This window comes from Emydura macquarii, unplaced genomic scaffold, assembly GCF_026122565.2.
Source record: "Emydura macquarii macquarii isolate MOO-44397 ecotype Brisbane River unplaced genomic scaffold, CSIRO-AGI_Emac_v2 contig_1253, whole genome shotgun sequence".
In the NCBI taxonomy this organism is placed as follows: Eukaryota; Metazoa; Chordata; order Testudines; family Chelidae; genus Emydura; species Emydura macquarii.
This window is the reverse complement of record NW_027131390.1, coordinates 29,821,451-29,836,018: the sequence shown is the minus strand read 5'-3', so window position 1 is coordinate 29,836,018 and position 14,568 is coordinate 29,821,451. Positions and strand designations below refer to the sequence as shown.

At 40.1% G+C, this 14,568-nt stretch overlaps 1 protein-coding gene and 1 long non-coding RNA gene across 2 annotated transcripts in view; one reads left to right on the top strand and one right to left on the bottom strand.

Annotated features, from left to right (window-relative positions):
* The window catches only part of PCDH11X (protocadherin 11 X-linked), an 887,832-nt gene that overhangs the window by 331,810 nt on the left and 541,454 nt on the right, over window positions 1-14,568 (bottom strand). The window lies entirely within an intron of this gene.
* On the top strand, window positions 7,257-13,647 carry LOC137153249 (uncharacterized). The gene is made up of 2 exons (XR_010919743.1): window positions 7,257-8,102; window positions 10,045-13,647. It is a non-coding gene; the product is annotated as an uncharacterized lncRNA (long non-coding RNA).

The window sequence follows — 14,568 nt, the reverse complement described above, 5'->3', positions numbered from 1 at the left end:
TACAGATACCCAACTCTAACCCTTACTGTAACAAACAATTCACTTAATCAGTTCTATGCCCATCTGTAAATTAAGAACTTCACTGGATGATGAGTGCTGTTACCTTGTATTCTATAAAAAAATATAACTAATATATATTTACATACATGTCAACAGACACTGGTCCAAAGGAGCACAACTACAATGCAAGGATGTGGATATTCCAATTTATTATCTCTCCCTTAATCAACCTCCACCCTGCTCCCTCTTCCCCCCCACATACCCTTTCCCTTCTGTTTTCTATCTGCAGCTTGTCTTTATCTGAAAGGTACCTATCAGCTATTATGTGACTGACTGGTAGTGATGAGCCTGCCAAAATGTGACAGCCTTATCTACAGCACAGCCCTGCAAATTGCCAACCATTGATCCAGCAGTATGTGCCAGCTGATCAGTGCAAGGCTGTTTTGATTTCTTTTCCCTTAAGAAAGAAGTGAACTTTTTTGCCGGGTGCCTACTGAAAATTATTTGTCAGTGCAATTCCCCACCCGGTGAAAGAGGCTGAGAATTAGACTCCAGCTAGATGAATTAAGATATGACACACCTCCCTCCTCACTTGACCTCAGTCAAGGGCAGTCATTACACTCTCCCTTCTGAAATGAAGAAGAAGAAGAAAAAAGAGCCCACATCTGATCTGCATTATTACATCATTTCTGTTCAGACATAAAAATCTCTCTCAAAGTACATAGCACAGCCTTGCCATCATTTGTTTAATCTATTATGGTAGATATTTAGGAGTTTTCCTAACACTTTATTTTGTAAATCACTAGAAAGATCAGAATCCCCAACAGTGAAAAAAGGGATGTGCGTAACTAGCTGTACTGTTATGAGAAGCAAGAACCTTCTCCCAATTATACTTTGTCTAGTGTTACAATGAGCTGTTTTTCTGAGATTTGGCAAACAAGTTCTTCTGGGATCACTTGGAAAAGCTCACAATCTCAGTGCTATTTATTCACCGCTTTTCTGGAACTAAAAGTAAACCCTAAACAGACAATGCTATATTTCTATTTGGGTTCTCTCTCTCTCGCTCTCTGTGCGTATACACGTTACGTTACATAGGTATTTCTGTCTATAATTACAATATCTGCAATTAGTTCAAATGGTGGATAGTAGATTGACTGGAATGGAGACTGAAGTATTCACTTGTCTGGGAAGTCTCAGTTTTAATAGTTCAACTATTTCTCAAAATGAGGTTAGGAGAAAATATGTTGCTTTGCCCTTGTTAAAAAAGAATTCTCCTAATAGTTTCCCTGAGAAGATCTAATGCCTCCATGCTTTAAAGCAGGAACTTGACATTTGGCAGGGGATTTGCCCCGATGTTCTTGTAAATGGTTTGCCCAAATTTCTGTCAGTTTATATGCACCCTCAAATCAGTTCATAGATGCTCAGGAGGTACTGGTTAGAGATTGGCAGCTGTACCGCCACCTGTACTGAGCATGTTCCATCCCTTCACAGCTCCTATATGTAAACCAGGCTGCACATGCAACATCCCCATAGAGAATGTTCCATTCCAGGATATCACTGTTTAAGAGCAGGACTTTCATTGCATACATTCATCCTGGTTGCTAGGTGCTAGGAACAGAAACTGACAGCATAGAGACGGCTTCACTTGTTGTCTTGTTGCGTACCTTGTTGGCAAATACGCAGCCAGTTTGAAGGAGGAGGAAGTCCCTGATTCAAATCTGCAGGGGTGAAGAAAAGGGGTTGTGGGAAGACAGAATGCAGGAGCCAGAGGATAGGGGACAGCAGAGGGAGATGGGGCAGGAACCAAGGGATGAGGATTGAATAGGAGGAGGAGGAAGGCAAACCTGAGGGGTACAGGGAGATTAGACAGGATGAGAGGTGAAGGCACAGAAAGGATGTGGTGGATAAAATGGGGAGCACTCTGGAGGTCCAGAGGCAGAAAGGTCTATAAACCACCAGAACACATTTCCTTACAAAACATAGAACTGAACACAGGAGTCTTGAGTCTCACAACTCTTCTACTGCCAGCAAATAGCTGAGCAACCCACTGAACAGTGTCTCTCTTATCCTCCTCTAGTACTGCTATACATAGAAGATAATAGCCTGCTTGTATGGCTGTGCATCATAGCCAACAATGACATCACAGCATCTTAGGCGTTCTCTTGTGGCGATACAGTCTGATCTACAAGGGGTCAGGTTGTGAACAGATGTCACATAGGAATGTGCAGGCTCCCACTGAAGACTTGGCACAACATGTGGCCCTTTTTTCAATAATTTTTTTGCATCTGTCCTTCTCAAAGCGTTTATAACGTTTCTCGATAGTTGCTCTCCATATAGGTTTGTCCTTGGCTGTGTCTTCAAAGTTATCAACATTTATGTTGCAGGATTTGAGATTCTACTTAAGGGTGTCTTCAAAGATATTATGCCCTTCTTCAGCTTTATGAGTTTCAGGTCACCACAGAGATCTTTTTCAGGCATCTATCAACACCTATTTTCATAACATGATGGGCACAGCTAAGCTGAGCTTTGATAATCATTGCCTTGATGCTAGTTGTTTTTGCTCTTTTAAAAGTGTGCACAAGTTGAGGGTCAATAGACTTCCACATTATAGAGTTTGTGTAGTTTGTTTCGGATTTTTTTGGGGTGGGGTGGGGTGGGGGGGCATTGCTTGTTTTTTAAATAGGAAAAGCAGTTAAAATACTTCAAAAGAAAGTTAAGGGTCAGAAAATCAAGAATTCAAAAACTAGAAAATACTATCTTGTACTCTGAAAGAGGCAGGGATTCCATGGAAAAAAAGTATGCCATCACATACTTTAAGAGTGTGTCATAATACATACACATAATGTAGCCAGACTAAGGTTACAGGCAACCTTAATTCTATTAAATCCTAACTTTTGAGTGCTTGATTTTGCAACCTTATCATTCTTTTATCATAATGTTTTCTGATTTTTTGTTTTGTTTTCTTTTTTAAATGCTAAAAGTGACAGCTTCTCTGATGATTGGAAGAGCAACCATGAAGATTGGCATAGGACTGTTTCTTGGTCCTAGAACCTGAAAAGACTTATTTTAAAGCCTGATCTTGCTCTTTTTCAAAATATACCATGGACTGTGAAGGGAGCAGGACTGGGACTGAACTTTTTGGATATCTTCACTTCAAGCGGTTTAATGGTCTTTCCCTCTACTTGTACAATTGAAGGATTTATTTTAGTTTTTGCTCCTTTGGAATTTTCCTTCCACCTTCAAAGAGCTCTCTGAGCCCTAATGCAATTCAATATACTACTCTCTGTCTCTCTCTCAGATACTTGATAGATTTCTTTAAACTTCCTCTGTACACTTGTTTTTGATGGATTCACAACTGTCTCCCCAGACACTGCTTTCTGATTAATCTTCTGTGTTTCCCCCTAAAGCTCCTAGAGCCTTTCCTGAGGCTCTCAACACTTTTCTCTGGTATATTTCCTTAAATCAAGTTGTTTACTAATCTATTTAGTATTTAAAGAAACTAGTCTGGCAATACATATCTCAAGCCTGCCAGGTTTAACCAGAGAGACCTTGCTGAGGTCAGTTTGAGTGTATTAGGAAATCCATCCTACTCTTACCAGTTGCAATGGTCTCATTGCTCCACCCCCCTCACAGAACATGTTTTGTATTGATGGATCTCCTCCGGCTTCAGGCAAGACTGAGTCTGTGTAGTCAGTACAGGGTTGTATCATCTTAGTGTAAGAAGGGAACTTAACACCGCTCATTACATAATGAAAGAGATGTGAAATACGCTTTATGGCAGATGAACACCCTAGAGGGAATAGGGTTTGTCACACTTTATAACACTTCTTTCTGACTGCTGCATTACCTTTACTGAACTTCAGCATACCAGAGAGATAAATCAAAGGAGACACAGGCAACAGTCCACAGGCAACTGTTAGATAATGTAGTACAGCCTTTTGAAAATGTAAGCGCTATGCAAGAGCAAAATATTATTAAATGTCCATCATGACGTCTCCACCACAATAGTGGAGAAGTGAGTTTTTGGTTCCTTGGGAAGAGAGGACCTGGAATTAGTTTCATCTGGTTTTAATTTCTTATTAGGATGTTATTCATGCTTTATCTCTTTGAGCTTTCAATCTTAATTACACTAGAAAACACAGGAATAAAAAGATATAGCACCAACAAAGTAATACTTAAAGAAAGATATGCTGAAAAAAGAATGAATTAAAAGCAGATTATTGTACTAATTAGGAAACATAAGGAAATTCAGCTATACATGCAGTTAAAGGTACAACTCATACAGACTTTGCCTTCCTCCTGCTCTCTCTTGTGAGTGTAAAACAGTCATTTAGAAAATTTGCTTTTACATAGCTTTTCTATAAATAAATTATACCTTATTTTCTTCTTACCCAGGGTATAACCACACATTCTTTTTCTTTTCTTCTGCACATAGTATCATAAGGCCTGCATCCAGCCGCACATAATTTTAAGCATGTGAGTGGTTGAAACCAATGGAACTATTCATATCCTTAAAATTGAGCATGTGCTTAAGTGCTCTACTGGGTTAGGGCCAAAACGCTAGGCCATTTTATTAACTTTTCGCCATAATGCCTTCATCAAAAGACTGGAGGAGAAATGAATGTGTAGTTCCATGGGACCACAGAGCTTGGAACTAGTTCAACGTGGTTTAAATTCTCATTAGGATGCCAATTATTGAAGGCAGACCTGATCATCTATAGATTTAACTGCAGCCTGCAGACTACTCAAGTCTTCATGTACCAAAGTCAATTACAATTAAAGCTATCCATTTCTTCCCACCCGCCACTTAACCAATGTTCTCTGCAAAAACAAAATAACAAAATGCACTGCAAGCAAGTAGAGTACAGCCAGGACCATTGGCAGAAGGAGAGGACAACAGTAGAACCCAAGACAAGCTTTTATGAATTGAATATCAAAAAGCCTATTGACAAAAGTGGGCAATCCCAATAAGTAGCAACTAATATAAATAGATGAATGTTCAGTTCTAACTTCAAGGGTCTGTCTACTTACAAAATAAAGATGTGTTGACAGTCTGGGACAGGGACTTGCTAAAATCAAATCACAGAAGTGAAACATATAATTGTAAGTTCCCTGCCATTTTTTTGGTGAAGTATCATGTAGCACTATTGTGCTCAATATTTAATAAAATCATAGCAGTCTAGCAACTAATAAAAATGATAATGAAGGCCCAAATTCAAACCTAGCATAAGAAACTTCATTCCCAGTTCAAGAGTCCAACTCCATAAACAGTGGGAGAAATGGTGAAATAGGTATAATTTGGGCTGATTTAATATTCAGTGGATGTGGAAAAACCAAGGAGGTAGGGAAGAAAGTAGGAGGAAAAACAACTAACAGGAGAGTGAAAGGCAAAGTGTGAAAGGAGCCTGTCATGCCCTACATCTTTCTATTTGTTCCTGTTTCTGCTACCCTCCCTCTTTTGCCCCCACAGAAAAGTAAGCTCCTCTCATTTTGCAGAGCTACTGAATACCAAATTGAAGCACATTGCACTTCATCACATACAGTCAACTCGTAAATCTTAAACTCATTTAATGCCTGACATCATTCATTATGAAATAATAATACTGAGCAGTTAACCAGGCACTGTTCAGCAGATCTCAAAGTGCTTTACAAAAGTAGCTTCTATCATTATCCCTATTTTTATGATGTTCATGGGAGCTGCATCCTCTTACCCTAACTCTGAACTTAATCCTCGAATTCTGCAGTATTGCTCGCTAGCAGGAGCCTTTCAGCTGCACAGCAGAGTGTGGATGAATGTGGGTTTCCCAGAGATCAAGGAAGGCAGAACTGCAGGAGCAGAGTGATGGCATCCATGCCAATCTACTTCTCTACAGGCTGAATAAACCTGTTCACTACATGCTGGCTTGAAGGTTTCTATAACCTTCAATTTCTGTCCCTCTTCAAGTAAATAAGTGATTTAGATTAACGGTACCTCCAGAGAGTTAAGTTCAAAACCCTACTTGTAGAGAAGGCAGACTCTGAATCCCTCATTGATCTACACTACCTTTAATTACACTGTATTGTTTTCACTGCTTACAGAACCAAATACGAAAGCAGCTTTCTGTTTATGTTCCACAATGTCTCCAAACAATCAGTGCCTGACAGCAACTTATTTTACCAAAAGATCATGAAATAGCATTGAAAGTGATCTGCTTAAAAGTCAGAAAAACTAGGTCTATTGCCTCTGTCACTGTACTGTATACTCCCTCCTCCACAAACATGTTATTGTGTATTCAGGTATACTGACACAAGCTAATTTCCTTCTAAAAATAAATAAATAATAGTAACGAAGTTTGGGTCAGATGACTGTCTTCAGTTTGAAAGAGTGTTTATCAGAAAAGGCAACCACATAGAGTCCTGCAGATTCAGCAAACAGACAACTATGAAACTGTGCATCTTATGCATAGAATTAAGGCCTTTATCACCCAGGAAACAGTGAATCCTCAGATGTATGTCATATATTTATTACTCTAGGCATTTATACTGTGGCTTGTGTCAGAGCATCTAAGTCAGTCACAAATTTGGTGTCAGATAGTTTGGCTAACTGTGCAGATTCTCTGGTAGTCACTCAAGGACGTTATGTGAAGGAAGGAGGATTTCTGCCTACCAGGAGGTAGGGCCAAGTTGCAACTCAGATGGAACCAGTCCCTACTTTCCCTGTCCCCACCTTGCATGGAACACTTTTCCTAATTCAACCTGGACTTCTGATATGACTCTCCTCTCCCATCAGTGAGTTTCTAACTCAAGCTGGGAATAACCAGGGGGAGACAGTTACATCTGGAGCTGAGACCAAGGCAAGAAGAAACTCCAGGTAGGAAGAGCTCCAGGTAGGAAGCAAGGCTGGCACCTGAAAAGAGACAGGCAAGGAACAGAATGTTCTGATACCAGGCATGAAAAAATGAGGAGACTTGCACATGAGAAACAGGAGTAGGGAGAGAGGCTGAGCATCTATTGGCTTCCAGGTAAGTGAGAAGAGGAGAGGGAGTAAAGGAGTAGTCTTGTCTGCAGTGATCTAAAGGGAAAGTGGACTGGTTTTGCAGGAGTTGGTTCATTTTTCATGTTACAGATTTAAAGATATTTTATTAGGTGAAATGTAGAGAGAACTCTGACCTACACTAGCTTACTGTGAATGTGTAACTCCCTTCACAGTATGGAATACCAGTCCTGCTCAAGTTTTTCTTTAACCATAAGTTTGCTGTCCCACTGGACACTGTGGGAGTGTATCATTCGTACCCTGACCTGATGGCTACCTAGTGGACACTTACAGCAGGCCTGGTGCTGGACACCGGGTCAAGTGAGGCTGCCTACAGGGAGCTGGAAGGTGGCCACTTTCACTCAGGCGCCTCACTGGCGGCGAGTTCCCGGGACTTGGCCGCCATCCACTAGATAGTAGAAAGTATTCAAGGTCGTAAACAAGATAGTTGTGTGAGCTAAGAAGCTACCAGTAATATGTAAGCTGTTCCCGTGTGAAGTAGGTGAAATCATATAATAGCCAATCAGCAATTGTGTGACCATTGTATGCAAAGATGATAAAAAGGTATATAAGCTGGAGAACAAGATGGAATAAACGATTCTGCTTGCAATCATATTGGTTGTTGTGCTTTATCCGTCCCGCATCCTCTGCCATCAGCAGTGGAATCCTCCCTCGTCCTCTGCTATCAGCATTGGAACCCAACAAATGGTGACCCCGACGTGATTGCAATTCAAGTGGATTGGATTGTGCGTCGGGCAGGGAGAAGAAACGCGGGAGTTATAGCCGCTGCAGGAGGTACTGCGCTGGACGCAGCTCCTGGTCGTCCAAGAGGGACGTGTATGAGCTCACAGGAGATACTGCGGTGAAGGCAGCTCCTGGTTGCCCAGAGGCAGGCGTGGTCGCCCAGAGAGGCAGGCGTGGTCGCCCAGAGGCAGGCGTGGTCGCCCAGAGAGGCAGGCGTGGTCGCCCAGAGAGGCAGGCGTGGTCGCCCAGAGGCAGGCGTGGTCGTCCGAGAGAGACGTGGTCGTCCGAGAGAGACGTGGTCGTCCAGAGGCGTGGTCGTCCGAGAGGGACGTGTTTGAGCTCAAAGGTGAGCGGCTAATTAATTAAGTATGGGAAACGCTGCATCAGCTGAAGAAAAAACGGTGCTTGAATTTTTTATATGTATCGCGGAGCGCCAAGGGGAAAAGGTGTCCCCGGATAAATTATCTTGCTTATTGAAGTGGGAACTAAGAAGGGGATTTTTTGTAAAATCAAGTACTGTATTTGATAAGACTGTCTGGGAATACTTGGGCTCCGACCTATGGGAGTCGGTAGCCCATGGCAACAAGGAAGCCTTTGCCTTAAGTCAGACCTGGAATAAGGCAAGGAGGATGGTGAAGAACCTTGCGGCTGAAGCGGGGGTACAAGCGGCAGTGAGAGAAATATTTCAAGTGGGAAATGAGACGCCTCATGTATTGCCAGTAGGGAACGAAGTGAGTGTGGAGACCTGGACCGCAGTTCCATACCTCCGCGAGGAGATTGGTCGGTGACGGCCAAAGCGTGTGATAAATACTGGCACATAGGAAAATAAGACTCCTAAAGAGACCTCTACCATGGGAAATGAAAGAAATACTAAGTGGCAGGTTTCTCTGAAGAAGTACAGAAGTACTGAGTGGCAGTCAGACTTCTCTTATGTGGTATAATAAGTGTGTGAAAAGGATCTTAAAAACTGTTTGTAATTAGGTGCTACCTTAAGTGTTTCAAGAGAGAGAGAGATTTTTTTTTTCTTTCTTTTTCTTCTCTGTTTCTCTCTCCTTATCTCTCTCTCCGTTTCTCTTCTCTTGTTTCTAAAAACCTTTGAGAGAGGGGGAGGGAGTGGGTAAACATAATGGGAAATTGTAAAAAATAAGGATCGGGCCCTTAAGCATTTTGGTTCGAACAACATGGTTTATGGCCAAAAGGAGAAAGGGGGGCCAAAGATAAAATGCAAACAGGGTGAAAACTCTAAAGAAAGACTGCATAAGTCCCGGGTAAGGAGTCTAAAGGACTCCAAAAAGGAAAAAGTGAAAATTTAGATAAAGAGTATATAGAGAGGTTGAGGCCGGGGTTGGGGAGTAGGACGTGGTACCTTTTTGGCCCCAGGGGATTCCTCCTGCCACTATTGTGGACAGTTGGGACACTGGAAAGCAGAATGTCCAAGACGATCTGGCCAGTCGGAGTGGACATTTGGGCCACCACCACCTCCTCCCCGAGACCAGACTCAACCTTTATATTAGGACAGCCTGGGAAATGGTAACTTTATTAATGCACCCTTTTTGTTAATAGATTAATCAGGTTTTTATGTGTTTTGTTTTATTGATGGAAAACCAGTAAAATGTTTTATAAACACTTTCTAGACACTGAAGTCAGCAGATCCACCTTAAAAGTTTAGGAGTTTTCTCTATTCCCTTATCAAGGAAGAATGTAAACCAATTAATGCCGCATCTAGTGTCTAAACCACTATCTGTTTCTTTGAGATCTATTTCTAATTAGCATGCTTTTCTTTTAAGTTTTTATTTTTCAGTTAACCTGGTAGGTAGACATTTATATTGTAAAATTTGATTGTACTATTTATTGTTTACCAGATGGGATTAATTTGTTATTTTCCTTGTGAAAATGAAAATTCTATTTTGGCTGTATTTCTTGAATAGGGACAGGATTTTGAAATATCCAGCATACAAAAGGAATATGTCCTGTAATTACATCTCTCCTTAAACAAGGAATTATTGTGCCTATTTGAATCCTCTAAAACACCCCAATTTTTCCTGTTAGAAAACCTGGAAAATATTTATTGCTTTGTGTAAGATTGTGTGGGGATAAGTATAAGATCATTGCCTGTTACAGTAATGCCATGGACCCTGTAGCTGCAGGGCTTCCACCTTGTCTCCGTGCCATTGCAGCTGTAGCTGCCTTGGGTAAAACCTCGGAAACTTTGATTTTTGGTTCTCCACTTATTATTTTTGTACCTCATATTTGTTTAACAAAATATAAAATTCTTTTGTTGTTTGCAGGTCATATTATACTCACCCGATGTCCAGTTTTTGATCCTGCCTCATTGTTATCCACCCTTTGTAGAACCCAAAATTGATTTTCTATGTTATTGGCTCCTGTCAAAGAAATTTTAAAGGTATTCTTGTGGCTGATTATGCTGTTTGTTCTTAACATGAGGTAATTAAAAGTAACCCTTTCCCTTCTGTGAACCCTGATCAAGAAGCTAATTTTTTTCCTGTAACTACAGTTTGTATCCTGACCGAAGGTAAATTTGTTAATGATTCCCATTATGCCTTTGGTGTTGTCCATAATTATGGTTAACTCTAAAAACAAAAAGGCTTCCCCACTTTGGGAGGCTTCCATATTAAATGAATTTTATGTTGCTGCTTTATAAATGTTGTATAGTTATTTTTTATTATTGTTGTTGTTAAATGTTTAGTTTATTGGTATGTTGTAACAGACTCTGCTGTTAAGGCTGCAGTCCTTTCTGCATTTTAGGCCATATTTATGTTGTTTTGTGTTTATATTGGTCCAGTCTAATATGTATTAGTAATTGTATGTTTATTTTTGAATGGGTAAAAGTTTACCCATGTGCAAAGGCTGACACTATTATAGTCAGCAAAAGGCTTGTGAAGGAATTTATCCCTTGCTTTGGGATCCCTCTGTCTACCAACAGTAACAGGTCAAGTTATAAAAGAAGTTTGCAAGGCTCTTGATATCCAACAGAACTTTTATTGCCCACATCACCCTCAGTCTGCAGGGGCAGTGAAAAAACAGAATGGTGTTCTAAAAAAAAATAAACTAGCCAAAATTTGCCATAAAACCAGCCTCAAATGGCCAAATGCCCTGCCTTTAGCCCTTATAAGTATAAAATCATCATGTAACAGAAAGACTGAACTATTACCACACAAGATCCTAATGGGCTGACCCGTGAGGCTTTCTAGCTCTCTACCAGTATCAACTCACCTAATGGATATTAATTTAGCTGATGAAACTGACTTGACTTATTGTCAAGCATTAATGAAGTGTGTTAAGGCTTTTCGTTCACAGGTCCAAGAAGCCCTTCCCCAAGACCCTCAAAAAGCATGTCATGATCTACAGCCCAGTGATTGGATTCACGTAAAAGTCCACCAAGAAAGACAGCCCTGAAACTGCGTTGGAAAGGCCCACTCCAGGTATTTCTCACCACCAACACTGTTGTAAAGTGCCAAGGTTACCAGTCCTGAATACATGCCTGACACTGTAAAAGAACCTCTGCACCTGTAATGACAAGGTCAGTGGAACAGGGTGCAAGTGCTTGTAACCTCTCCCCTGCTCAAGAAAAGGATTTGCCACTCCAGAGGAAAAGGATTTGAAACCACTCCAGAGCGAAGAGGATTTGAAACCACTCCAGAGCGAAGAGGATATACCACGATGTCATCCCTACCACCAAAGACTTAAAAACTCCCCAGATCACTGGTTCCCTAAATGGGTATGGCTAGTGATCTTTTGGATGTTCTGTATTGGCCTTATCTGGATGACTTTATTTTGATCCAAGTTCCTGATTAACGGTACACCTGTCGAGGAAATCCCCAAGGTCCATGGGGAAGAAGACCAACAACCTGATGACTTTGAGGTACAATTACAACCCAAGCAACTAAACCATAAAAGACAATGCTTCTTGGACTATACAGACACATCTTTATAATTAATTAATCAATTACAAACAGATTTCAATGTGTCTAACTGTTGGATTTGCAGTCATGTTCCCTTGCATTTTGAAGAAGGTATACCCGTGGTTCTGATTGTGTTAAACACCATGTAGTAAAAGATTAAGAAGTTAACACTACAAAGTTTGGAGGGACAGTTAAAAGTGTGAAAAGTGTTATAGGAAAAAAAAAAAAAAAAAAAAAAAAAAAAAAACAAAAATTTTTTTTGAATTTTTTTTTGCAGCCTTCTGAAGAAAAAACAGGCCCTTCTCCCAAATAATTGGTCTGTAAATATGTAAATAATCAATTGTAATTAATTGCTGCAGGCTAATAGACAATCTGATTTAAATCATTTGAATATGGACAATTCAGTCAAAATTACTAAAAGAACTACTAATTTAATGCACATGACATTTTACAAATCGCATCATTATTCCATACCATTTTCCAAGATGATATTTCATGGGGTTTCACAGATTTATTTTATGCCTTAATTTTATGGCTACCAAATTTATTCTGGCTTAAGTAATTGTTTGTGTGTATAATTTGTTTTATTGTTATTTTTACCTGTTGTTGTTTTTAGTGTTTGGGTACTTTGCCCTCTGTTTGCTCTGTTTTTAGTTGGTTTGTTAAGGCCAGAGTGCCTGTCGTGCAAATGTTAACTTAAGTTGAAATTATTAAATTTAAGCAAAAGCTAGCTCAGGTTTATAAGTGAGCCACACTGGTATTACAGTATGGCTCAAAGGGGGGATTGAAGGAAAATAATTGTCTGCTTGATTATAGTCACTTTATTTTAGTTTTTTGAGTGTTCTGCTTTTTGCTGAAATCACCCCCCTTCCTTTTCCCATAGTGTTTGATTTTTTGCCAGGGTCAGAGACAGGGTAAGGAGAGGGCCAACTAGTTTTAAGTAGTCATATAGCCTTCTGAGGGAGAGATCAGACAACTTTAATAGAAAAGTAGAAATTTTTTGTTCATATGTTATTTGTTATGTATATTTTTTAAAATAGAAATGTATAAGTTAATGGTAATAGTAGTAATATTTTGAATATACCTATAAGTATCAAAAATTTATGTATATGTAATTTTTTTTGTCTTGTTTGTATAAATATGTAAAAAAGCATGTCTTCAGGGTCTCACACTGACCACATGCTGGGAAGTGTAAAAGAAAGGGGGGAGCTGTGGGGGTATATTATCCATATGCTGACCTAACGGCTGCAGAATCGTGCAGCTATCGATTTTTTTTGTTGGCACAGGGACACGGTTGTGAGGATTTTGAAGGCATGTGTTGTATGAATTTATTAGATCATTTATATTTTGTTTATGCTTTATTGCAACGCCTTGCTGATAATATGCATAAGATCACGCGAAATGTTAATCCCTTTTGGGAGTGGCTTAGTAGCTTTGGCTGGCCCTTTTGGCTTGTTTTGTTTTTTTTTATATAGGCATTATTGTTGTGGGGATTGTATTTTTTTTGTTTATTTGTGTCCCCTGTTTTATTCGCTTATTGCAAGGTAGTCTGGAGTGTTTTGTTGAGCGCCTATTTAAAAGAAAGGGGGGAGATGTGGGAGTGTATCATTCGTACCCTGACCTGATGGCTACCTAGTGGACACTTACAGCAGGCCTGGTGCTGGACACCGGGTCAAGTGAGGCTGCCTACAGGGAGCTGGAAGGTGGCCACTTTCACTCAGGCGCCTCACTGGCGGCGAGTTCCCGGGACTTGGCCGCCATCCACTAGATAGTAGAAAGTATTCAAGGTCGTAAACAAGATAGTTGTGTGAGCTAAGAAGCTACCAGTAATATGTAAGCTGTTCCCGTGTGAAGTAGGTGAAATCATATAATAGCCAATCAGCAATTGTGTGACCATTGTATGCAAAGATGATAAAAAGGTATATAAGCTGGAGAACAAGATGGAATAAACGATTCTGCTTGCAATCATATTGGTTGTTGTGCTTTATCCGTCCCGCATCCTCTGCCATCAGCAGTGGAATCCTCCCTCGTCCTCTGCTATCAGCATTGGAACCCAACATTCCTTCCATGGAAAAAGAGTGCCAGCTCTCCATTAAATGAGGTGATACTTCCCTGTCTCAGGAAGGCATCTCTGGATGTTAATGTAACTATCACATTCTCTGACCTCTAATTTTTGGGCAAGTTTGTATTAGAGCATCACTAATCATATCTTGACCTCCCAGAGGTAGCCTGAATCTGTTCCATTTGAGTTCTAGATGTGGGTTATAAACACATTTCTCTTGATGCTCCTGCTCGACAATTTCCTCCTTTCAACAGTCAATGGCAAGGTGTCCATGCTGTTTTATTAATATCTCTTAGCAGTCTTCAATGTCATCGACCACAATTTTTGTTGACTCCTATATCATGGGAAGAATGCATTTTCCCCGTCCCTGTCCATTAATCAGTTTATGCCCTGAAGCATGCGGATTAATAACTTTTGTAATTATATCCTATGGGTGTAACTGCAATAGATATTTTATGCACACAGTAAATATCTAATCCTTTCTAAATCTTCCTAAGCTATTTTACTCAGTAAACGAGGTCACACATATGTTGTGTTAAAAGCCATACTTTCTACTATCTATTTTACATTTGTTGTTTCTAGTCTGATATTATTTGGCATATAAGCAAAATGTATTGGGATGGGAAATGAGTAGGAACTGCTTTTATAAAAGAAGATCATTATTTGTGTCCAAAAGTTTGGTCCATCTTGAAACAGAAGTTAACCCAGAAAGGCCAGATTTACACACTAGCTAGTGTGAACACAAATCTTTATTCAGACTCAAGCCATATCTTTATTAGCAACATGTAGAGTGAGTTTAGGATTCAAAAATACATAATCCGTAGACA